Consider the following 27,093-nt stretch of genomic DNA (forward strand, 5'->3'; position numbering starts at 1 on the left):
CCTCTAAATACTTTTTAAAATGCTTGTCATACAGCCCAACGAAATAGGGCGCAGAAGGAAAAGGAACTGGTCACAAACACTTTGGCCTATACAGATGAACTAAGACTTTACAAGGATATATCCAGGTGAGATGAAATCTCAGAAGAGCCTAGATGTAAGATATGAGTCAGCACCACACACATAATATAATGGTGAACTGTGCATTTCCTACCACATGAACCCAAAGTGCCTGCAGAATATTCCGAACTGATAGTGGGTGTATGTGGCTGAGGCACAAAACTGAAACACACACACACACACACACACACACACACACACACACACACACACAGCAATAGATGATGGTGAAAATATCGGTCATCAAATCCTGATGTTGTGCAGATCAAGTGTTTGATTTCAGTTGAGCTTAAAGCTACTTTTCTACGTCTCCCATCATCCCTCAACCATGCTTACCCTACAATTTAGACAAGTATTTATCAGAAAAGCATTGACTGAAGGAAAATAGAAGTCCAGCTAATACTCTGTGTTGCTAATTTGCTGATTTTTTTTCCCCCACTAATATTGTTTGCTGGTTTCTCTTCCCATTACCTCTTTTATTGCCGGATTTTGTGTTGAACAGTAAATCCTGCCTAATACAAGATCTGAAATAATTGTTCTTGATGAGACAGGGGAACACCAGTGTTTTTCTGTTCAAAACAATTCCCAGATGAACATTCATGACTTACACCACTACAGTGTTTACAACAGCCTTTTCTAGGCATTTTTGGCACCACAGAGAGTTGACGATAATGATGCTGAGACTGTTAGATGCACCAAAGTGTTGACTGAAGTGAACCACACCACGAAACCTGGCATGCAAAATGAACATATTTTGTTAGCTCACTCACTTTAGAGGGGGCTGACATGCTCTTTAAGAAATTAGATATTTCCTTTGATCAGCCTTGTAAGGGTGAGGCAGAACTAAAGGTTGTCAATGAAAGGATGCAACTTGCTGAGATCATTCTGCATAGTTTTACATGCATGGTACACTCAAAGAAGCAGTGGGAATAGTTCCAAAATTATGGATGTGTTTCAATAAATCCCAGTAAAGTGTACAGACAGTATCTAGGGTCATGTCAGAATTTATACAAGCAAAACTTTGTATAAAACCCCATTCCCTGAGCTTAGTGCAACATTTAGCGTGGGGTTTTAAGATGCATGGTCATGTGGAGTTTGGTGGTGTGGCAAAAAGTACATCACATTCAAGCAAGATGTTACTTTGCTTCTCTGATTCACTATATTTGTTTTAGGTAAGACTTTTCCCCCAAGTAATAGAGAGTCTAGTTGGCTTAAATAAGAGTGGAGGATTTATATTAAAGGCATGGATGGGGTTGACTTGAAACTCAGGTCAAGATGCAGCCAGTTCTTGAAAGAACCAGAACTAGGAAGACAGGTAGCATTCTCTGTCCTGTCTCAGAGGTGGTGGTGGTGCCTTCCAATAGTAGTAGCTGAATCCAACATGCAGCTGTTTGAACTTAGATAGAACCAGCTTCATTGTGCCCCATCAGTACATCAGCCCCAGCCCAAGCCAGCCAGTACCTCCTCTTCAGAGTCTAACACCAGCCCCATGGGGCTTCCTCTCCTCTGAGCTCAGAGAGGACTGAGGGCTCTGAAACTAGGTCTGGGTTTAAGCTCTAGGGCCCCTCCTTCAAGCTCCTCAGTTTTAATAATTCCATCCTCTTCCTTTTGTTCCTCCAGCCTTGGGAGTGATAGCTGCTTCCTGCAGTTGTTACCTTCAAGTTTATCTTTGTGGTTACAAAGCTGACAACCTTATACCTGGTTAACAATTCTTTGTATTAGATTATTTTTGTTCAAGTAACTGGTGGGTTTTCTGTCTCCTCATTGGACCCTAACTGATATAGGTGTCTGTTATTGAACTACATGGTTTCTGCAGTCCTACCAGCTTTAAAATTTCCTAATACACAAACGCACTTCGGTAAATCACAAATATTACACAAATATAACGCCAGTAGTTGACCATTAATGACAAATGCCTACACACTAAGCACCATGATAAGAGGCTTCCTTTCATTATCTCCCTTCGTCCTCCCAGTAATCCTATCAGGCATGTGATGAGATTATCCTGGTTTTATAGAGGAGGTAACTGAGCTCAGGGAAATTTCATAACCTGTGTAAGGCAGAAGGCTAGTAAGAGACAGAGCCCAAGATGCAAGTCTGGTTCTTCACTTTGCTTCTTTCAATCAGCTGTCATAGCAGTTATGCATGATGTCGTGCAGATATTCATATCTATGGTATTTCCCCTCGGACTGTAAGTACAGAGTGGAGGGTACTATTTAGCTTTATATGTCTAATGTAGTCACTGGTGTAGATCGATACACAATAAATGTTTGTCGAATTGAAACTTGAAGAAAACGATTCAGATGAAAAGACAGGATAACTCATGAAGAGAAGCCAAGTCCTAGAGTTGTTTGGGGCAACCAAATGAAATGGCTTTCATAGCAGATGTGGGACTTGGCATCTAAACAGTATGATTGTGTGCCCAAAAAAGGAGAATTCCGTGCAACATATTCTATATGCAGAATCCAAGTGAGTGCTCAGATACTGGTGTCACCCCAAGAAACATAGACCTAAATTCTGAGAGAAAAGTCATTCTTCTGTGGCCATCAAACTACAAGGGATCTCTGGTTTGAACTAAAAACCAGAGTATTTAATTGGTATTTAACTGGTATTAAATTGAGGACACATAACTTGCCTAATTCAAATGTAATTTTTGTCCTAAGATGTCCTCCTGCTTTAAAACAGGTGGTCCACTTTTACGTGGCCATGCAGGGAACCCCAGTGGCTCTGTCTTTATGGGGAAATAAACCCTAATTTCTGGAAAGTGATAGCATAGAGTTATCCCAACTGTAGTGACATTGGCAGAAACCCTTCTAATTAAGAAGTACCCAGAGACTTAACGCAGTTATGATGCAGCATTTCCTACTGAGAAAAATATAACTATCTTTCTATAATTTGGAAGACTTTACTTTAAGCATGCTGGTGTGTTGGTATGGTAGTCGGAAATTTAAATATTTCAAATTCAAAACACCCAAATGATCTTTAGAATCAATTAACTAGTCCTGCTTTTCGGCAAAAATGTACTATAATTTCAGGCACACCATAATGCTTATTATTGACAAACAGAAAGAAAAAGAACTACTTAAGAAATTTTAGAGCCTTCCATATTGAAGCACTTGGGAGATTATTTTGCCTTTCCTAATGTACCCATTTGTTTGTTATTAACAAATGCTCAGGCACTCAGCTGCTCACATATTTTTTGCAGCTGTTTCCTAAGAGACCTTGAGAATGTTTCAAGGTTCAACTTAGTGTCAAGCTGTTGGAAGTTTCCAAATCCAATTTCTAGGCATAAAAGGTCACAGTCTTTCAAGCCTGGTGTCATGGATTTTTTGGTGATGTTTCAATGCAAGAAATTCACTTTTTGTTTTGTTTTATGCTACAAGTATATTATACTTTATTATCCATTAAACAGTGAGTCTCTAAGAAGGACTAAATGGCCGTGAAAATATGAATTCTTCAATTTGCATTACAGTGAAAACTTTTCCCTATGGAAATATGATTCAATATACTTAAAAAGATTAAGACTGCAGTAAAATATCCAATATCTGGTCCTATCCAAGTAAACTAAAAATCTTAACTAATCTTTCTCAACAATCTGGGCCTTAGTTTACCCATGGATATAGAGCAGGAAACATAAAATAATAAAACAAATTACTGTTTTGAAGTCTGTCTCTCCAAATGCCAAGTGGTAAAGTAATGGTCTTCTTCTGAAGATTGAAAATCTGCACATGAGAATTTATAAACATCTGAGATCCCACCAGCTGGCAAAATTGACTTTAGCCTACACGGCAGTTTTTTTTCTTAATAATTTAACAATTTAGTTTAACATTGTGATATTAGAGTAGGAAATCTCAAGTACTTTATCTAATATTTAGAGCCTGTTAGCTATTAAAAAACACCCCTTTGAGTTTCAGTTGGTTCCAAACAACATCTGTGATCCATATTCCTAAAGTACACAGAAACATAAAATCCACACATTATTTGGTTTCACAACTGAATATTTTGATATTAGGCTATATTAATGAGCCCAATTATTAAAATGATCTTAAATTATTTTCCCAGGGACCAACAATGCAGTGTGTTAGCCATATCTTCCTTTCTCTGCCAACTATCCTGCACTAGTCTGCGCTATAAATTAGTACAGTCCATGATTGCAGCATGGAGTTGTCTGCAAATTTCCTTAAAATAGGTACTTTATAGTAACTATCAATACGCACATTGACAAAAAACACACATTTTGAGGGAATTCCGTTGCCAATTTCAGTCAATTAAAGGTGGAAGCTGTGAAATTGCTGAAGGCAAATGAGGTACTTAAAAAAATGTTTTTTCCCTCTTTTGTTCTTGCCCATTGCAATTAACAGCAAGGGGATATTTTAAGATATCAAAAAGTTGATCCCTAGAGCCATCCAAATTATTAAAATAACGTTGATGTAAAGTATAATAAAGTACATTAGAATATTGTGTGTGAGTGTGTATATTTACAAATAAGAATACCAGTATTAACAAGAGCTGGAAAAATTGACTTCTTGGGATCCTTCCAATTCTAATATTCTATCATGATTCAGTACCTTGCCATTATTGACCAAATTTCCAGTTTGTCCTGAAATTGTCAACTAGAACCGTTACACAATTAGGTAAGCAAATCATTTCCCAATAAGATGCTGGCTCACTAAACCACTGGTTATGAAAAAAAGTCCCAAATTGCCAATTTCATAATTTGATGATCGAGCTTCCCTTTAACAAAGGAACAATTTGGCTCTTCCTTGAGAACAAGCTGCTGCCTGAATGTTTCCGTTCCCCGCCCCCAAGCTCCCCACTACTCACCACACACATCTATACACACACGTCATGGACACTTCCTCCTCACTAGGGGCTAGCCTCTTCTTGGATGATGTTAAGACAAATGTTAACCTGCTGCTGCTTAAAAGAAATGGTTTGGGTTTGGTTCTTATCAGTGCCTGGCTTAAAATATAATTAATACAGAACAATATAAAAGGAGAGGGAGTTTCAGTAACACCGCCAAAAAAAAAAAAAGTTAATGCACCTAATTCTCTCAATTAAGCACACAGACCTCACATATGTAGATTATGCTTGTTCATCTTATCCCTGTCTTCAAGTTTATTGCTCACAGTAGCCCACTCAAAAGTTTAATGTGTGCCTGAAATGGTAGAAGAAAGGAAACTTAACATTTGTTGGGTACCCACTATAAGCTAGGCATTAAGGATGCTTTCACATACATTCTCAATTAATGAGCCCTCCAATAGTCCTTTGAGATTGGAATTATTATAACATCTCCATTTTACTTATAGGGAAACTGAGACTCAGAGAAACTAAATGCCTACTTGATATTGATCATAAGTGGCCTGGATCCGAGTTTCTTTTTTTTTTTTAAAGAAAAACAAAATCTGATTCCTGGGCCAGTAGTCTTCTGGGAAGATACAAAATGGTACCTAAATGGGTAAAGTAGGCAGTGGGTGTTTTGTAGTATCTAGCAGTTGTGCAATTGATAATTATTTGGGTAATTATTTCTTCAGTTATCTGCTTTCCCCTTTCCTTACAAGTTCTGTGAGGAAGATGTTGGTTGTTCTGTCCATCACTGTATTTCCAGTGTTTAGCACGTAGTAGATGTTCAGGAAGTATTTGTTGACTATCTAATGTGCTCTGTCTCTCCTGTTAGCTTTCTCAGAGACATCTTCTAAGGAGGTTTACACAAGGACAGAATAATCATTGATATGCCCACCAACACACTTCTCCATCAGTTTAATCCTGCGCATAACCAATGGTCATTATCCTTTGAAAGCAGACTACAGCCAGCTTTTAGCTAATTGCTTTCAAATCGATTAGAAGTGTTTTCCGAGTAGAATAATAATGTATTTAATGCTTATTGAGCCTGTACTATATGCCAAGTTCTGTACGTGCACCATCTTACTTAATTCCTACAGTAGATATTGTCATTCTCCCTATTTTAAAGATAAAGAAAATGTGGTTACTTTTCCTAGAAGGAAGAATAATGAAGAGTGAGGAGGCAAAAAAGCAACAGAAAGGCAAACAGCTGCTCTGGGGATGGAGAGCCCAGGAACACAGAGACTCACATTTCTCAGACTTGTAACCACAGCACCCTGACCTCCTGCCCCATCTGCCACAGCTGCCTCAGGGAGCCCACACTCATAGGGACAACCCACTCATGATCCTTCACTCTGGCCTGCTCCCCATTTCGGCTGCCTGGAGCATGATACCTCAACTCTTCCTTCTCCGAAGTGGTTCCTCTTCCCACAGAGCAACATTCAGGAGCACTGAAAGCCATAGAACCTTCCAGACACTGCCAAGAATGGCCACATTCCCTCTGGTCCCCGCTGCTCCACAGCCCTGTCCTAGGTCGCACCCAGATGTGAGGACTCAGACCTATGCTGTGAGGCCTTAGACAAAACAGCACCGGGGTTCCTTCCCTTCACCACTGGATTTGCCAGTATCCAAGCACCTGCACGTAAAACTTGTTCTCTCCAACTCTCTCTCTCTCCCCATGAACTAGAAGTCCGGGAGGCACGTACACTGATGCACTGAGTTTCCTGGTTAGGCTTCAACATCCGGCTCCACAATCCACAAAGAAAGATCACTCTTCTTTACGAAAGGGAAGGCAGCGTGTTTTGTTTATTTATTTTGCTGCATAATAAACGCCCCCAATTTAGCGGCTTACAAGAACAACCACCTTATTGCTCGTGATTCCATGGGCTTCCTTGGCTTTATGGCTTTTGTGTCTTTCTTGCTTTGATTCTCTCATGCGCTGTAGTCAGCTTAGAGCTGGGCTAGAACATCCAGGATGGCGTCACTCCCTCCCTCCCTTCTTCCCTTCTCCCTTCATTCCTGGAGGTTCTATGGAACCTCCAGGTCTCAGCAGAAATGCTACTTCCTTCAAGCAGATAGCCCTGACTTCAGGAATGTGTCTCTTCCCTTATAGCTGAACTTCTCCTTCACAATCCTCATCACACTTCGTGCTGTCCTGTCCCATTTGCTGTCTATCTCCCCCATAGGTTATGAGCTTGATGAGGGCAGGACCATGCGCATTTTATTCATCAGTGTTATCTTAGTATTGAGAGTATAGCACCCGCCTAGAGTAAGTGTCCAGTAAATATTTCACTGAATGACTGAATGAATGACCACTAGGAAGCCATTTCTTAATTTTCAGAAGTCATCATTTCTCCTGAATCCCAAGCCTATTCTATTTTTTCTAGGATCTATAAAGTAGGTCCACACATATGAAATGAAAAAGAAAGATGTATTACCTGAATTGTGCCAACAATACAAAGCACCCCATTCTCAATTACTTATAAATTGAAATTGATCTGTGAATATTATAAGATTATCTGGATAATTCCTCCAGTTTCTGTTCATTTGATTATATGTATAAACAGAAAAACAAAAATTCTTACACTTGATAAAGGTTTGTTTTTTGTTTTTTAACATTTATTTCTCCTTGTTAGCAGACAGCGTTTTAGGGGAGTAATAAAATCCATGGTCAAATCTATGTATTTATAAGCTGGGGGAAATGTTTCTCAATTCTTAAAAAATAAGGTTTCCTAGCTCATTGGCTTTTGACAGTTTCCGGCTTTGCCTCCAGAAATACACAGGAAGTGTTTAATTTGACGTCTATTGATACAAATGCTACAATCTGCCTTGGGAAAACCAGCTGATAGGGAAACTTGACTTGTAAAACAATTTTGCTTGGATGATCTCAGCTAATCTACTGATATTTTTTCCAAGAGTTTTATTCAGAAAAAAAAGTAATATAAAAGGTAAAGTCAAGCAGATCAAGAGTTACTCAAAACACATTAGAACCCAGGTTTGTCGAGTTTCTTTGCTTGAGCTATTTCGATAAGCAGGCACCATCTTTAATATTTGTTTATATCAGTACTGGCTTGTTTTCTGTCCTATTGCCTCTTAAAATTAAACTGTGATTATTATTTGGACATTTTTACTGACTTATTTATTCCAACAGGGATTTTCTTTAAACTCTGCCTAGGAAATACAGTTACTAATGCAGCTACAGTGAACCACAGCCTCAACTTCACAAAAGTAGCCATTTCTTTTAACCAATTTTTAATTCATGAAATACAAAGCTGAGAACCAGAGATACATAAATGAAGTCCCAAGACTCTTTCCTAGCTGATCACCTGCTTTTGTATGTGTCTTAATTTCACTATCTTCACTATTATCCTTTTTTCATTGTCTTTTCTTTCCTTCTCTATGCCTTATTTCCTCTTCTTCCCAGGATGGCTACCACTGTTTCTTCTATCCTTTGAGAAGAGGGTAGTCTGTGATTTTAGATTTGGTTCTATAGAATACATATTTTATACTTCTGCTTTGAATATATGTATTAGACATGGCATGAAATGTATTATTGCATATTTGATTTGTACTTACAGGAATTTAGGGGCTTTGTTTCAGTCTCTGCTGTATCCCCAGTTTGTAAAATAGCCCCCAGTACATTACTGGCATGCAGGGCATATTTTTTGCAAGAAGAAAAGAACAGAACACAAGCGAGGGTTCAAATGTGAAAACTCTCTTCTTTAACAACTTTACAAACATGTTGCCAAACAGTTTTGCTCTCAAGGAAATGAGGGAAAACATTCCGTCATCAAGTATTTGTCATTTGTTAACTGAACAGACTGATTTCACAGGTTCTGTTGGCCCAGTGAAATATGCAGTGTTGAACATTCAGCACCTTATATAAACTCTGGGAAGTCTAGGTAAAGGGAATGGAAAGAGGATGATTTTCAGTTGAGGATTCACTTTGAAAGGAGGAGTTTTATAAGGCCCTAAAATTGGTCCTTGAGTATCCATTTACATTTGCTCCAATCCAGTTTAATTTCTAATGCAACTAGCCAAAAACATTAACAAGGGCAGGAAGAGATTTCTGGTTTCCAGAAGTGAGCCCTTGGGCCACAGCCAAAGCTATCACCTCGGATGAAAATAAAATGATTTACCACAGGAGAAGAGTTTCTGTCTCCTTTCATCCAGGGTTAGGAATAGGGGGCCATGTGGGACAAGTTTGTTCAGGATGCTAATAACTGCCGTCAGATTCTAAGTCACAGGATGCAAAGTGATGGTCCAAGGACCGAATCTGGCCCACATGTGTATTTGATTTGATCTATGCTGTTTTTTTCATTGAATTATCTGCCAATATGGAAAGGCAGGAGAATTCACATAAAACTCTGGTTTTCTTTTTTTTCCCCTTGAGAAAAAAGATTAAAAACAAAAGCTATGGCAACACTGGGCCTACAATCCCAAATGTGGCAACAATTAGCTGGTGTTGAAGTACAAATTCCCATTACTGCCTATTTCCCTACCATCGTCCCAGCCTTGCCTATTTTCACACTGAGACCGAAAATAGTTTCAGTTTGCCATTCCTCATCTTGCATTGTTTTCTTTCTTAGAGTCTGCCTATCTCACCTATTTATTTTATCTGTCTGGGCCCTATGTACAACTACCGTCCTAAACTATCCCACAAATGTTGTTAGATTTCCATCCTTCTCGCTGAGAGTGAGTGCGCAAGCATTCTGATTTGTCGCTCTACTTTTGTGGTTCCAAATCAACTGGCTGATTGTAGTAGTTTCTCCAAAACCTCTGTATACATGTGGTCACTGGAGAGGTGGGAGTGGGCTCAGCCAGAGGACTAGCTGAGTGAAAGAATCAGTCATTTCTGTGACTGTAGATATAGACAGGGTTTCCTAGCTGACTGCCTCATAGTAACCCACTAGAATCTATTTAACTTGGGTGGACTTGATATGCCTTTGGCAAAAGAGGAAAAGAAGTAGGGTTGTCAACAGAAGAGGAAGACTAATCTGAATGTATACAATGCCTATCGTTTTTTTCCAGCACACATTATTTATTTACATATACATATATATGAATATGAGCATACACAAAAGCATTTATGCTGTCCCTCAGGGCTATGTAAGGCAGTTTTAAAGTTAATTTTAGCTATGTAATTTTTCCCTTGATTTTCTTAATTTTTTTTTATTGACTTAGATTACTTTTGTTATAAAATATAATCCTAAATATATACCTAAATATTATAAACATAAAATTAGACATTAATAGTAAATGTATATAGCTTCCAATACGTTTAAACCCAAAATACATCGCCAAATAAATAATGCAACCCAAATAACACAAACAACACAAGTCAGATGTCTAACACCAATTTAACATGATTGATGTTGCTTTGCTGAAATAAACACTAACAATATAAAGACACTTACTACATGATACAGGTTCTTTTGATGAAATCATACTGTACAAGTTCATAGTATCTTATCTGAAATCCCTGGGGCAAGATATAATGTATAATTTTGAAATTTCATACTTTAGAAAGAGGCAGTACACAATAATCAAATGCACAACTATTTTATCATGTAATATATGACTATTCATAGTAAATGGGATAATTAAAAACTATAAATAGCCTAATATCAGCGCAGGTCAGTTTTTATCACTCAGTGAGTTTGTCACAAACTTGCTAATAAAATGGCTGGGCCATTTAACAAGTCCCACAACCTTGGGAGAATTATTTAATTTCAATGATCTCACCCACGAAATAATTTAATTAGATTAGAGTAACTAAGCCATGACCTGCATCCAGAAAGAAAACCTGAATATTTATTCATGGCCAGCAAAAGTTGCAGAATAAATACTGTACTTATCAGGTGTCTTCCTTCACTACAGTGAGCCAAACTCTATGTTAAAACAAGGACCCAGAGATAACTGAAGCCGATGGCTGGACTCCAGTAGCTCCTGTCCAGTAGAGGACATGTAAATGAACACATGACAGTTCACCACGGTAAGAGTAACAATACCTGCATGCAGAAAAGGTAGACTAATTTTGTAAGCAGGGAGAGATTAGGGAACACTTTCTTGGCTAGTAATGTAGGTATCTAAGTGGGTTTTGAAGCATGAGTAGGAATTCATAAGACAGTGGGCTATTATTAAAATAGCTCTAACATTTTGGAGATAAACAATACTGTAGAAGGCACTGGAGGGAAAATCGATTCTCCTCTGTTGTTTACCAGCTTAATCATTTATAGTCTCCTCTGTGACACTGTCCAACTCAGTCTCAGTGCTTTCCTACACCAATCATGAAGTCTGAGGGTGCATGGCTTTGTAGAATCTCTCTTCTCTTGATAGGGAAGAGCGTGCAGTTCTCAGGCCCTGCTTTGGTCCTATTTGTGTTCTAATACTGAAAATGCCAAGTGAACAAGATTCTTATCTATTTATTAAGACATTCGCAGTGTTCTCTGAGAATGTGGTTTCTCCTCTCTCTCCCTTCCTTCCCCTCACACCCCTCAACCAGTTCCTGCTGGTGGGAACTTGAAAATCCTAAACCGAATTCTTCCAGGCTCTTCTAACTCAAACTTTTCATTGATTGCCCTCCCTCTAAAGGGATGAGTTAATGAGCGTAGTTCCTTCAGTGGCATGGGAAGCACTGCTTGCACCTGGCTGGCACACTTGTAGGGCACCCCTTATCACAGTCCAGATCCATGATGGCATCGAGACCCATGTGGGTGCCACAGAAGAACTGATCACTAGCGTTCACTTAAATAGCCTTCAAATAGTTGTTCCACATTTACTTATCAGAGAGGTGGAAAACTGCTCAGAGACTGGGCAGGGAAAAAGACCTTGGTGGCAGCACTCAACCTCTCCACTGACATTCTGAGCTATTTAACTCCAGCCCCCAAACTTGCCCTCTCCCTACTGAAAAAGTGAGGCCCTGCAGAGAAATGGGACCGACTTTTTAGAAGGCCATTTGGTGATTATATCATGTGACTGCCCATGTCCCTTTAGAGTCCTACCCGCTCCATCCTCAACTGGCTCATTAGAATATTCATCCAAATATATACAGTGGGCTCCTGACTCTCAGAGAGGAATCCGGGAAAGTATGACTGTCTTCCTATTGTTACACTGCAGTGCCATTTGGGTGACCCCATTAGCTGGCACCACACTGACATTCAGTCTGTAAGGATCAACGCTAATCTCTCCTAGAATCTTATGAAGAGGGCTTCCAAAGAAATAAAGAACACCATATTAACATTTCTATTCTGAATCAAAGTAGGCTGCTTTCCAAAGTCCAGCAAATTCCTTCTGAAAAGGGAATCATATAGCTGACTTGCTGAGTGATTAACCTCTTTCAGGTTGAATACTTTGCTTGGTGCTAGTGTCAGAAAGATGAGGACATCAGCATCCCTGACTCACATTCTAGATTCATCACTGACTGGACATTGTGGTTTGACTGAATTCCTGATGTTAAAAATGACAGTAGTGGTACTTACCTGGCTGTCCAGTGGTTAAGACTTCACCTTCCAATGTAGGGGGTGAGGGTTCGATCCCTGGTCAGGGAGCTAAGATCCCACATGCCTTGGGGCCAAGGAACAAAAACATAAAACAGAAGGAATAGTGTAACAAATTCAATAAAGACTTTAAAAATGGTCCACATCAAAAAATCTTAAAAAAAAAAAAATGACAGTAGTATAACCATTCTTTTCCAGGGTTACTTTAGGAAGTTCAGGAGTGTGATGGGTCAAGTGTCAACTCTGCTCATGCAGCACGGTTTAGGGATTCAAGCGATCAGGAAAGGCATAGGAGGCATGTTCCTTGTGATGCTTTCATGTTATAGCTCACAGAGGGTCTGGAGAGCTGGTGTGGCATCTAGAGCTTAAAGTACGTCTGTTTTTTAGCAACTCGATTGGTACTCACCTCACTGCTCTCTTTACTGTTTGTAGTATGGTTCCCCTCACCACATTCACACCTGTCTGTGCAAAAGGCTTCACGATGCAGAGTGTGGATTAAAATGTGTGCAAACTTCACTCCAGTCCTCAGAGCTTGTCCATTTGTCTTTGATCTCGAAGCCAATCAAGGAGAAAACCCATGTCTGTTTCTAATTCTACCTGGATGTAAGCTGTAGACAGACATATCATTATAGAACAAAGCTCAAGAAAAAAAGGAAGATAAATTTTCTTTCAAGTACTTAGTCTCAAAATTTTCCAGTTTAAGGATGTTTTAGATCAAGGGTGGTGTAAATGAAGGAGGCAAAGGCAGGGTAAAGTAATGAAAAAGCCTGAAGACTTTATTATTTATACAATTGGAGAAAATACAAATACAATTTGACTCTTCGGTGCAGCATTGTTCCATATTTACCCTGAAACAATGTTAATGGGGAGACAGAGTTGTTTCTCGGGGCTCTGTAGAAGTTTGCAGTGGGTCTGATGTGGGGAGAGGTGGTGGAAGAAAAACGGAAGGAGAGGGTTCAGGAAATGTAGCCGGCAAGGACAGGTAACAGCCAGCCTTATGGACTTCAGCCTGGAGTTCAGTTTCGTCCTGAAGGTAGTGGGAAAATATTGAAGGGTTTTCATTAGAAGAGTGACATTTTTTAAAATACAGTTTTTTCCATATATACATACAATGATTATCTTGCTTTTCAACATAACATTATCTCACAAGTGTTTTTCAAGTTTACATTTACAAGTGTAATTTTTTTTTTTTTTTTTTTTTGCGGTACGCGGGCCTCTCACTGTTGTGGCCTCTCCCGTTGTGGAGCACAGGCTCCGGACGCGCAGGCTCAGCGGCCATGGCTCACGGGCCCAGCCGCTCCGCAGCATGTGGATCTTCCCGGACCGGGGCACGAACCTGTGTTCCCTGCATCGGCAGGCGGACTCTCAACCACTGCGCCACCAGGGAAGCCCTACAAGTGTAATTTTAATGCTAGTCCACTAAGAAAACTTTCCTTAATTCGTCAACAGCTGGAAATTCATATTATTTTATCATGTATTTTTAATTATCCATTTACCTCTCTGAATATCCATCCAGACTATGAAGTCAAGGACTGAATTTCCTTTCCACTTAACCTTTGTCATCTGGTGTAGAGCTTGATATAAATAGAAACTAAACCAGGAGTCTTCCCGCCAGTATCTTCCAGAGATTTGGAGGACTCTCTTCCAAATATTTCAACCTTGGGAGGCAGCCTTTCCTCCTTACTTTAGTGAGCTCCTGTGATATCCTCAGCCCCATATATGTTCAAGCAACCAGTTAACCAGTTCAAATCAACTCCAAGAATCGTTCTGACTTGCAGTATGCATTGGCCCAAGTACTTGATATACAGAAATGAGAAGTCACTGTCTCTCCTGCTGCCACACCACACCACACAAACTGGGTGCAGATGTAGATCTTGTATATGTGATTAAATTACAGGCTAACCATCTGGTCACTCAATTCAGGCTTACCTCTCTGAATAAGTCAATCCAGCTTCACGAGGGAAAGACCCACCTTCCGTTTTCCTGTGCCACCTGGGGCTGAAGCAGGGAGTTTAATTGTGTGAAGCTGAGATCAAGTTCCGTCGTCCTAAAAAACAGGAAGTTGCCGTGGCTTCTTCTAGCCTCGCCTTCCTTTTTCTCTGTTTAATTCACAGCCCTTCCTCAATCTGGGCCACCCCCAATATGAAATGGGATAACCCTGTCTGTAAGGATCAACCCTAATCTCTCCCAGAATTCCACAAGGAGGCCTTCCAAAGAAATAAAGATCTCCACATTTCTGTTTCAGTTCTGAATTGAAGCAGACTCAATCCCAGGTATATTCTTTCTGAAAAGGGAAAAGCTACACTAGGAGGATTACAATTTACAGGGAGATGACTATTCAAAAAAAAAACAACAACAACTTTTGGAGGGACAAATGACGCCCATAAATTAATTTTTGCCCTGGCTAAGGAAAGGTGAAGTTAATAGGGGAGAGAGAATCTCAGAAAGGAAAATTAAAGCCAACATGCTTCTGGCTTCTTGAGGATGCCCCCTAAGTTGACTAATTACCTACGAGGAGATTATGAAGTGATTTGTGAACTTCTCTTGCTTTATGGGGGGAAAAATGGAAGAACTACCATGTAACTCTATTGGGTGGGCTAGAAATTGACTTGAGAAAAAATCACCGAGATACTGGGAATGAAAAAGAAACAGAGGGCAAAATCCTACTCAGCAGTAATAAGCAGGGGGACAACTACCTTAGACAGCGGTCTCTCAGCTGGCGAATGGAATCATGATGTGGGTCCAGGACAAGTCTGGGGATTTCTTTCCTCTTCTGCCTTTTCCTTGCTTTCTCCCTTCCTCCCTCTCTCCCTCTCTCTCTCATCCAATGGGTAAACATCTTGTTCTGTGATGGGTACTTCCCAGGCACTAGGAACATAGAATAAGACAGCCCAGTAACAAATGACATAGAATAAGAGGGAGAGGGCTTCCCTGGTGGCGCAGTGGTTGAGAGTCCGCCTGCCGATGCAGGGGACACGGGTTCGTGCCCCTGTCCGGGAAGATCCCACGTGCCGCGGAGCGGCTGGGCCCGTGAGCCATGGCCGCTGAGCCTGCGCGTCCGGAGCCTGTGCTCCGCAACGGGAGAGGCCACAACAGTGAGAGGCCTGCGTACCGCAAAAAAAAAAAAAAAAAAAAAAAAAAAGGAGAAAACTTTTTCACCAAATTTCTCTCAGGAAAGAAACGGTATTAGTTTGTAAAAGCCATTCTTGATGAATGGGTAGAATAGAAAGTGATACCCTGACAAGCCTAGATACGGCTGAGGACTACATATGAATGAGGCAAAGGGAAAAGTGCTTTTGATGCACCAGAGAGGAGGAGGGGAGGTGGAAGGGAGCGACTAATATGGTGAAAAGTCAGGCTTCACAATGTGAACCTTCACCAGAGTCCCAAAGTATTCAATGTAGATTTCTCGTGAAAAATCAGTAAAGGGGCTGAGTTCTATGTATGGGACGTCGCAGAGCACAACAGAAACAGTATGCAAGGGGCCAGCAGAGACCAGAGCGGAACCAGAGAGAAAGGTGAGAGTGACACCATAAGGACTCATAGGAGAAGTTCTGTCCCATCACAGGCCACGTAACTGGAGTCAGGCTGATTTTGACCAGATTTGCAAGATTCAGAGGGCTTATGGGCTTATGGGTTTCACATTCAGTTAGTCCCAGAAGTACATTTGAAAGTCCACACACCCATCATCTGAGAATACAGGAAAAATATGTACTGCAAAGCCCAACTCACTGGATGGTGAATCAATAACATCATACACTTTATATCATATATAATTGTATGGCCCCAAGTGTCCATGTATGCATAGATAGGCTTCAAAGAAATCCATGATCTCCCTGAAATTACATGCAAAATGTAATTATACATACATGAAATAGATATATGAAATATAAATACATATGAAAATAGCTCACAGTAAAAATAACTACCATCTATTGAGTGTTTAATATGTATTTATGAAAAGTTTCATACACAATTATTTCATGTTTACAACCCTGTAACAATAAAAAACAAAGCTGAAAATCGAAGACCATGAGTCACCCTCTCCAGGTCACACCACTAATGCATGGCAAACAAGGACTTGGACTCATGGCACAGTTATTAGCCTACAGCCTTAACTGCCTCCACCGATGTGCCCTCTGAACTTTGCTGAATCCCAGGTCAGACTTTGTGATCATTTCACATGTTGTTTTTGCGCAGAGAAAAAGATTAGAGCATTGGACTTAGGTGCCTTGTGGGGCTCAGATTCTACTTATATTTTCTTTTTTTTTTTTTGTCCTTGAAATATCAGATTTGCCTTTTTATTCCATCAAAATATTTTTTTTACATCTTCATTGGAGTATAATTGCTTTACAATGGTGTGTTAGTTTCTGCTATATAACAAAGTGAATCAGTTATACATATGTTCCCATATCTCTTCGCTCTTACGTCTCCCTCCCTCCCACCCTCCCTATCCCACCCCTCCAGGCGGTCACAAAGCACCGAGCTGATCTCCCTGTGCTATGTGGCTGCTTCCCACTAGCTACCTGCCTTACATTTGATAGTGTATATATGTCCATGCCTCTCTCTCGCTTTGTCACAGCTTACCCTTCCCCCTCCCCATATCCTCAAGTTCATTCTCTAGTAGGTCTGTGTCTTTATTCCTGTCTTACCCCTAGGTTCTTCATGACATTTTTTTCCTTAAATTCCATATATATGTGTTAGCATATGGTATTTGTCTTTCTCTTTCTGACTTACTTCACTCAGTATGACAGACTCTAGGTCTATCCACCTCATTACAAATAGCTCAATTTTGTTTCTTTTTATGGCTGAGTATTATTCCATTGTATACATGTGCCACATTTTCTTTATCCATTCATCCGATGTTGGACACTTAGGTTGTTTCCATCTCCGAGCTATTGTAAATAGAGCTGCAATGAACATTTTGGTACATGACTCTTTTTGAATTATGGTTTTCTCAGGGTATATGCCCAGTAGTGGGATTGCTGGGCCATACGGTAGTTCTATTTGTAGTTTTTTAAGGAAACTCCATACTGTTCTCCACAGTGGCTGTATCAATTTACATTCCCACCAACAGTGCAAGAGGGTTCCCTTTTCTCCACACCCCCTCCAGCATTTACTGTTTCTAGATTTTTTGATGATGGCCATTCTGACTGGTGTGAGATGATATCTCATTGTAGTTTTGATTTGCATTTCTCTAATGATTAATGATGTTCAGCATTCTTTCATGTGTTTGTTGGCAGTTTGTATATCTTCTTTGGAGAAATGTCTGTTTAGGTCTTCTGCCCATTTTTCGATTGGGTTGTTTGGTTTTTTGTTATTGAGCTGCATGAGCTGCTTATAAATTTTGGAGATTTATCCTTTGTCAGTTGCTTCAATTGCAAATATTTTCTCCCATACTGAGGGTTGTCTTTTGGTCTTGTTTATGGTTTCCTTTGCTATGCAAAAGCTTTGAAGTTTCATTAGGTCCCATGTGTTTATTTTTGTTTTTATTTCCATTTCTCTAGGAGGGGGGTCAAAAAGGATCTTGCTGTGATTTATGTCATAGAGTGTTCTGCCTATGTTTTCCTCTAAGAGTTTGATAGTGTCTGGCCTTACATTTACGTCTTTAATCCATTTTGGGCTTATTTTTGTGTATGGTGTTAGGGAGTGATCTAATATCATACTTTTACATGTACCTGTCCAGTTTTCCCAGCACCACTTATTGAAGAGGCTGTCCTTTCTCCACTGTACATTCCTGCCTCCTTTATCAAAGATAAGGTGACCATATGTGCATGGGTTTATCTCTGGGCTTTCTATCCTGTTCCATTGATCTATATTCCTGTTTTTGTGCCACTACCATACTGTCTTGATTACTGCAGCTTTGTAGTATAGTCTGAAGTCAGGGAGTCTGATTCCTCCAGCTCCGTTTTTCGTTCTCAAGATTGCTTTGGGTATTCGGGGTCTTCTGTGTTTCCATACAAATTGTGAAAATTTTTGTTCTAGTTCTGTGAAAAATGCCATTGGTAGTTTGATAGGGTTTGCATTGAATCTGTAGATCGCTTTGGGTAGTACAGTCATTTTCACAGTGTTCACTCTTCCAATCCAAGGACATGGTATATCTCTCCATCTATTTGTATCATCTTTAATTTCTTTCATCAGTGTCTTATAATTTTCTGCATACAGGTATTTTGTCTCCTTAGGTAGGTTTATTCCAAGATAGTTTATTCTTTTTGTTGCAGTGGTAAATGGGAGTGTTTTCTTGATTTCACTTTCAGATTTTTCATCATTAGTGTATAGGAATGCCAGGGATTTCTGTGCATTAATTTTGTATCCTGCTACTTTACCAAGTTCATTGATTAGCTCTAGTAGTTTTCTGGTAGCATGTTTAGGATTCTCTATGTATAGTATCATGTCATCTGCAAAGAGTGACAGCTTTACTTCTTCTTTTCCAATTTGGATTCCTTTTATTTCCTTTTCTTCTCTGATTGCTGTGGCTAAAACTTCTAAAACTACATTGAATAAGAGTGGTGAAAGTGGGCAACCTTGTCTTGTTCCTGATCTTACTGGAAATGCTTTCAGTTTTTCACCATTGAGGATGATGTTGGCTGTGGGTTTGTCATATATGGCCTTTATTATGGTGAGGAAAATTCCCTCTATGCCTACTTTCTGCAGGGTTTTTTTTTATCATAAATGGGTGTTGAATTTTGTTGAAAGCTTTCTCTGCATCTATTGAGATGATCATATGGTTTTTCTCCTTCAGTTTGTTAATATGGTGTATCACGTTGATTGATTTGCATATATTGAAGAATCCTTGCATTCCTGGGATAAATCCCACTTGATCATGGTGTATGATCCATTTAATGTGCTGTTGGATTCTGTTTGTTAGTATTTTGTTGAGGATTTTTGCATCTATGTTCATCAGTGATATTGGCCTGTAGTTTTCTTTCTTTGTGACATCCTTGTCTGGTTTTGGTATCAGGGTGATGGTGGACTCGTGGAATGAGTTTGGGAGTGTTCCTGCCTGTGCTATATTTTGGAAGAGTTTGAGAAGGATAGGTGTTAGCTCTTCTCTAAATGTTTGATAGAATTCCCCTGTGAAGCCATCTGGTCCTGGGCTTTTGTTTGTTGGAAGATTTTTAATCACAGTTTCAACTTTAGTGTTTGTGATTGGTCTGTTCATATTTTCTGTTCCTTCCTGATTCAGTCTTGGCAGGTTGTGCATTTCTAAGAATTTGTCCATTTCTTCCAGGTTGTCCATTTTATTGGCATAGAGTTGCTTGTAGTAATCTCTCATGATCTTTTGTATTTCTGCAGTGTCAGTTGTTACTTTTCCTTTTTCATTTCTAATTCTATTGATTTGAGTCTTCTCCCTTTTTTTCTTGATGAATCTGGCTAATGGTTTATAAATTTTGTTTATCTTCTCAAAGAACCAGCTTTTAGTTTTATTAATGTTTGCTATCATTTCCTTCATTTCTTTTTCATTTATTTCTGATCTGATTTTTATGATTTCTTTCCTTCTGCTAACTTTGGGGTTTTTTGTTCTTCTTTCTCTAATTGCTTTAGGTGCAAGGTTAGGTTGTTTATTCGAGATGTTTCCTGTTTCGTAAAGCAGGATTGTATTGCTATAAACTTCCCTCTTAGAACTGCTTTTGCAGCATCCCATAGATTTTGGGTCGTCGTGTCTCCATTGTCATTTGTTTCTAGGTATTTTTTAATTTCCTCTTTGATTTCTTCAGTGATCACTTCGTTATTAAGTAGTGTATTGTTTAGCCTCCATGTGTTTGTATTTTTTACAGATCTTTTCCTGTAATTGATATCTAGTGTCATAGCGTTGTGGTCGGAAAAGATACTTGATACAATTTCAGTTTTCTTAAATTTACCAAGGCTTGATTTGTGACCCAAGATATGATCTATCCTGGAGAATGTTCCATGAGCACTTGAGAGGAATGTGTATTCTGTTGTTTTTGCATGGAATGTCCTATAAATATAAATTAAGTCCATCTTTTTTAATGTATCATTTAAAGCTTGTGTCTCCTTATTTATTTTCATTTTGGATGATCTGTCCATTGGTGAAAGTGGGGTGTTAAAAGTCCCCTACTATGAATGTGTTACTGTTGATTTCCCCTTTTATGGCTGTTAGTATTTGCCTTATGTGTTGAGGTGCTCCTATGTTGGGTGCATAAATATTTACAGTTGTTATATCTTCTTCTTGGATCGATCCCTTGATCATTATGTAGTGTCCTTCTTTGTCTCTTCTAATAGTCTTTATCTTAAAGTCTATTTTTTCTGATATGAGAATTGCTACTCCAGCTTTCTTTTGGTTTCCATTTGCATGGAATATATTTTTCCATCCCCTTACTTTCTGTCTGTATCTGTCTGTAGGTCTGAAGTGGGTCTCTTGTAGACAGCAAATACATGGGTCTTGTTTTTGTATCCATTCAGCCAATCTGTGTCTTTTAGTGGGAGTATTTAGTCCATTTACATTTAAGGTAATTATCAATATGTATGTTCCTGTTCCCATTTTCTTAATTGTTTTGGGTTCTTTATTGTAGGTCTTTTCCTTCTCCTGTGTTTCGTGCCTAGAGAAGTTCCTTTAGCAGTTGTTGTATAGCTGGTTTGGTGGTGCTGAACTCTCTCAGCTTTTGCTTGTCTGTAAAGGTTTTAATTTCTCCATCAAATCTGAATCAGATTCTTGCTGGGTAGAGTAATCTTGGTTGCAGGTTTTTCTCCTTCATCACTTTAAATATGTCCTTCCAGTCCATTCTGGCTTGCAGAGTTTCTGCTGAAAGATCAGCTGTTAATCTTATGGGGACTCCCTTGTGTGTTATTTGTTTTTCCCTTGCTGCTTTTAATATGTTTTCTTTGTATTTATTTTTTGACAGTTTGATTAATATGTGTCTTGGTGTATTTCTCCTTGGATTTATCCTGTATGGGACTCTCTGTGCTTCCTGGACTTCATTAACTATTTCCTTTCCCATATTAGGGAAGTTTTCAACTATAATCTCTTCAAATATTTTCTCAGTTCCTTTATTTTTCTCTTCTTCTTCTGGAACCCCTATAATTCGAATGTTGGTGCGTTTGACGTTGTCCCAGAGGTCTGTGAGACTCTCCTCAGTTCTTTTCATTCTTTTCTCTTTATTCTGCTCTGCAGTAGTTATTTCCACTATTTTACCTTCCAGGTCAGTTATCCGTTCTTCTGCCTCAGTTATTCTGCTATTGATCCCATCTAGAGCATTTTTAATTTCATTTATTGTGTTGTTCATCATTGCTTGTTTCATCTTTAGTTCTTCTAGGTCCTTGTTAAATGTTTCTTGCATTTTGTCTATTCTATTTCCAAGATTTTGGCTCATCTTTACTATCATTATTCTGCATTCTTTTTCAGGTAGATTTCCTATTTCCTCTTCATTTCTTAGGTCTGGTGGGTTTTTATCTTGCTCCTTCATCTGCTGTGTGTTTTTCTGTCTTCTCCTTTTGCTTATCTTACTATTTTTGGGGTCTCCTTTTTGCAGGCTGCTGGTTCGTAGTTCCCGTTGTTTGGTGTCTGTCCCCAGTGGCTAAGGTTGGTTCAGTGGTTTGTGTAGGCTTCCTGGTGGAAGGGACTAGTGCCTGTGTTCTGGTGGATGACGCTGGATCTTGTCTTTCTGGTGGGCAGGTCCATGTCTGGTGGTGTGTTTTGGGGTGTCTGTGGACTTACTATGATTTTAGGCAGCCTCTCTGCTAATGGGTGGGGTTGTGTTCCTGTCTTGCTAGTTGTTTGGCATAGGGTGTCAGGCACTGTATCTTGCTGGTCGTTGAGTGAAGCTGGGTGCTGGTGTTGAGATGGAGATCTCTGGGAGATTTTCGCCATTTGATATTACGTGGAGCTGGGAGTTCTCTTGTGGACCAGTGTCCTGAAATTGGCTCTCCCTCCTCAGAGGCACAGCACTGACTCCTGGCTGCTGCACCAAGAGCCTTTCATCCACATGGCTCAGAATAAAAGGGAGAAAAAGTAGAAAGAAAGAATTAATAGAAGTAGAAAGAGAGAATGAAAGAAAGGAGGGAGGGAGGAAGGAAGGAGGGAAGGAAGGAGAAAAAGGAGATAAAGTAAAATAAAATAAAGTAAGATAAAATATAATAAAGTTATTAAAATAAAATAATAATTATTAAGAGTAAAAAAAGAAAAAAAATTAGAAAAAAAACAAAAAAACGGACAGATAGAACCCTAGGACAAATGGTGGAAGCAAAGCTATACAGACAAAATCTCACACAGAAGCATACACATACACACTCACAAAAAGAGGAAAAGGGGAAAAAATAATAAATCTTGCTCTCAAAGTCCACCTCCTCAATTTGGGATGATTCGGTGTCTATTCACGTATTCCACAGATGCAGGGTACATCAAGTTGATTGTGGAGCTTTAATCCGCTGCTTCTGAGGCTGCTGGGAGAGATTTCCCTTTCTCTTCTTTGTTCTCACAGCCCCCAGGGGCTCAGCTTTGGATTTGGCCCCGCCTCTGCGTGTAGGTCGCCGGAGGGCGTCTGTTCTTTGCTCAGACAGGACGGGGTTAAAGGAGCCGCTGATTCGGGGGCTCTGTCTCACTAAGGCCGTGGGGAGGGAGGGGCTCGGAGTGCGGGGCGGGCCTGCTTCGGCAGAGGCCGGCGTGTCGTTGCACCAGCCTGAGGCGCGCCGTGCGTTCTCCCGGAGGAGTTGACCCTGGATTCCGGGACCGTGGCAGTGGCGGACTGCACAGGCTCCCCGGAAGTGGGGTGTGGATAGTGACCTGTGCTCACACACAGACTTCTTGGTGGCGGTGGCAGCGGCCTTAGCGTCTCATGCCCGTCTCTGGGGTCCGCGCTTTTAGCCGCGGCTCGCGCCTGTCTCTGGAGCTCCTTTAAGCAGCGCTCTTAATCCCCTCTCCTCAAGCACCAGGAAACAAAGCGGTAAGACAAAGTCTCTTGCCTCTTTGGCAGGTCCAGACTTTTCCCCGGACTCCCTCCCGGCTAGCCGTGATGCACTAACCCCCTACAGGCTGTGTTCACACCACCAACCCCAGTCCTCTCCCTGTGCTCCGACCGAAGCCCGAGCCTCAGCTCCAGCCCCGCCCGCCCCGGCGGGTGAGCAGACAAGCCTCTTGGGCTGGTGAGTGCCGGTCGGTACCGATCCTCTGTGCGGGAATCTCTCCGCTTTGCCCTCCGCACCCCTGTGGCTGCGCTCTCCACCGCAGCTCTGAAGCTTCCCCCTCCGCCACCCGCAGTCTCCGCCCGCGAAGGGGCTTCCTAGTGTGTGGAAACTTTTCTTCCTTCACAGCGCCCTCCCACTGGTGCAGGTCCTGTCCCTTTTCTTTTGTCTCTGTTTATTCTTTTTTCTTTGGCCCTACCCAGCTACGTGGCGAATTTCTTGCCTTTTGGGAGGTCTGAGGTCTTCTGCCAGCGTTCAGTAGGTGTTCTGTAGGAGTTGTTCCACGTGTAGATGTATTTCTGGTGTATCTGTGGGGAGGAAGGTGATCTCCGGGTCTTACTCTTCCGCCATCTTCCCGGAAGCCCTACTTATATTTTCTGAGGGTCTAAACATTCCAAGCACTTGGGGAAAAAAATCCCATTCCATCCTCTCAACCCATTCCATTGAGGGCAGTAGGTAGAAATATCTCTGTTGACAATTGGAAATGCTGACTTCAGAGTGGTCAAGTCACAGTGCTTTGGTCAGTGGCACAGGGGGTCTGGCACCCAGGTCTTGTACTCCACCAGTCATTGCCCAAGTAGGAGCCAGGCTGATAGACGCTTGAGTTGGAGGGGAGTCATCCAGAGGTCCAGCTGAACTGCTGTTATGAGATCCATCAAATCAAACTGCAGTTTGAATGCTACAAAAGAAGGGACCTCAGAGATGTGGCTTTATTGCTGGGGTCAGAGATCTGTACAATGTGCACAAAGCAGCAGGAGAGAACAGACAGAGTCGCTGGAGACGTTTGACTCTGAGCTTGCCAACTTAGGTGTCCCAAGAGAATCGCCATCGCACCCTTTAGAAACTTCACAGGGTCATCCTGCTTGCTTGACCCTGCCTGGTATTCCCTCACCTTGCTGGAGGGATAGCTTAGCAAGCCATACATGCAATTCCTGGGGAAGAACAAAAGGTCCTGCAGACGAAATGTACCCTCCTTACAAAGACGTCTGTGCTCTTGGTTAGGGTGAAGGCCTTGGGGGTGAGTGAACCCCAGAAGTCCCAGGAAGAGAACCACATGGCCATCAACAGAAAGGGAAGGCCTATCCAGACCCGAGTTGGCATTCCATCACCAAACTGAGAGAGGAAGGAGATGCAGGGACTGGATGATTTCCTTAGTACCAGGTGGGACAGAAGTGGTTAGGATGGCATTTCACTGACCATTGCTTACTTAGAATAGAAACACAGTTGAGCATTTTTCAAGCAAGAAATAAAAGAGCAGAAGAATTCTTAGGAAAGACCCACCACAAAGGGACCATTGTTCTTTCTGCTTGAGGGGAGAGGATGACATATTACAACTTCACACCCTCCCAGAAGTAACACCTGAAGTCCCTAAGGACTGGCTTAACAGTGACTTTATTGGCCCCTTGTCATGTACTTATTGGCTGAGCAACAGGGGAAGAAAAAGGAAAGCTTTTCTGAATTATCCTGGGTGAGTAGCTAGGACTGCTGAAGACACACAGCATCAGACTTCTAGAAAAAGACCCCACAGCTGACTCTAGTGCCGTAGTTTTCGAAGTCCACCATCAGCAGCAGCAGCTGGGAGCTTGATAGAAATGCAGATTCTCAGGTCCCACCCCAGACATACTGAATCAGAAATTCGGGGGGTGGGGCCCAACAATCTGTTTTAACAGGCCCTCCGGGGGATTCTAATGTATGCTAAAGTGTGAGACGCTCAGCATAATAGAAAAGACTGACTCAGGGTCCAAAAGACATGGGATAGGGTCCACTTTGGACACTAACTCATGGTAAAACTTTGGGCGAGGTTCTTAAACTCTCTGAGTCATGACTTTATTCTACTCTGTGAGGATAAGAGTCGTAATAACAAGGTGGTGTAAAGGATAATAAACAGGAATAGTTAACACTTGGCCCCTGCCCACTCAGTGAACGGTAGCTTCTATGGGGTCATTCAGAAGACCACAGTTAGATCACTTCACACTAACCAAGGTTCAGGCAGCTGTTCCTCTTAAGCCTGCACCATATCTCAGCATCATTCCTTACTCTTAAAACGCTTCATTTCTCAGAGAATGGACCACCTGCTTCAGAATTACCTGGTGTGTCAGTGTAAAAACACAGACATCAGTGCTCATTTCAGTCCTACTGAAGCAGCATCTTGAGAAGTGTGGTCTGGGTATCTACAAGCTTTAAAATTGTTCCCAGAAGATGCTTCAGCAGACGGAGGTGCAAGAATCATCAATTCAAATGAAGAGATAAGACTCAGCTTGGCTGTGGTTTAAGCATCGCAGTCACTCTCCTACAGACTGAGGCTGAAGGAAGCAGACACATGGTCTCAACATTATGCAAGGAAGTAGAACCAAGAAGTGAACCTGGTCCCTTGTTCACCACCCTTACTTGTGGTGGCCGATGAGCTACTGTCTGGATTTCTCTCAGCTGGCCAACCTGGAACTGAGTCATTTTTAGTGATTTCTGAGGGAAAATGCCCCTGGAGGTGGCAGAAGAGAACTGAGTTCTTGCGAGCCTGTGATTGCAAAAGATGCATTAAGTGGAAAATTCTGGAGTTTGGTTTTCCAGGAAGATGTGGTACCTCTTTAAGGAGGTTGTAATCTGTTAGCCTGGGTACAGCTCGAAAACTGGGTACTATCTCTTTATCTCCTCCTCCAACAAAGATTGCTAGTTAATTAGCTATTCTCCAGAAACCTCTGGTTTCAGAGGAAGGAATGGCCACCTGGGTATGTTCAGGATGTGCTCCTTGTGGGGAACGTAAGGAAGAGGGGCTGGGAGAGAGGGGCTTGGAATTCAAGTGACCCAGCCAAGCCACCAGTTTGCAATTCTGTAAGTCCCCTTACTGACGAATGTATATGTCAAGCAAAACTCAAAGCATAATATCCCAAAATGACAATACTGGCTAACGTTTGTTAGGCCTCCCTGTAAACTAGTAGCTTTACATTTATTATCTCATTGAAACCTCACTACCGTCATAAGCAGTGACTACCAACAGTGTGGTCCATTCGAGGATGACAGAACTGGGCACAGAGAGCTTAAGTAACTTTTCCAGACCCACAGTTAGTCAAGTGCAGAGCTGAGTTTTGAACCCAGGCAGTATGACTCATTGCTATGTCAGAGCCCTAAACCCTTGCTACTCAAAGAGCAGCTCCTGGACCAGCATCCTCCAAGAGCTTAAGAGAAATACAGATTCTCAGACCACACCCCAGATCTACTTAAGCAGACTTTGCATTTTAACAGAGATTTGTGGGTACAGTAAAGTTTGAGGAGTGTTGTAAAGCAAATGGGTTTTCTGCAAGTGTACTCAAGTACCACCGACATCAAAAACACCTGTGGGTGCTGGTGAACTATGCAGATTGCAGGCCCACTAGAAGTCTCTGAAGCTAAGGTCAAAGAGGCTACAGCTGCAACAGTTCCCCAGGTGATTGCTATATATGCTTAATTTTGAGAATCACTGCCTTTGGTTCTTCTGCCTCTGTTCCTGCCTTGCCAGTTA

At 41.1% G+C, this 27,093-nt stretch overlaps 1 protein-coding gene across 3 annotated transcripts in view; it reads left to right on the forward strand.

Moving 5' to 3' along the window:
• Positions 1-27,093, forward strand: part of NR3C1 (nuclear receptor subfamily 3 group C member 1) — a 609,329-nt gene that overhangs the window by 117,412 nt on the left and 464,824 nt on the right. The gene's annotated exons all lie outside the window — the stretch shown is intronic.

This window comes from Leucopleurus acutus, assembly GCF_964270905.1.
Source record: "Leucopleurus acutus genome assembly, chromosome: 3".
Classification (NCBI taxonomy): domain Eukaryota; kingdom Metazoa; phylum Chordata; class Mammalia; order Artiodactyla; family Delphinidae; genus Leucopleurus; species Leucopleurus acutus.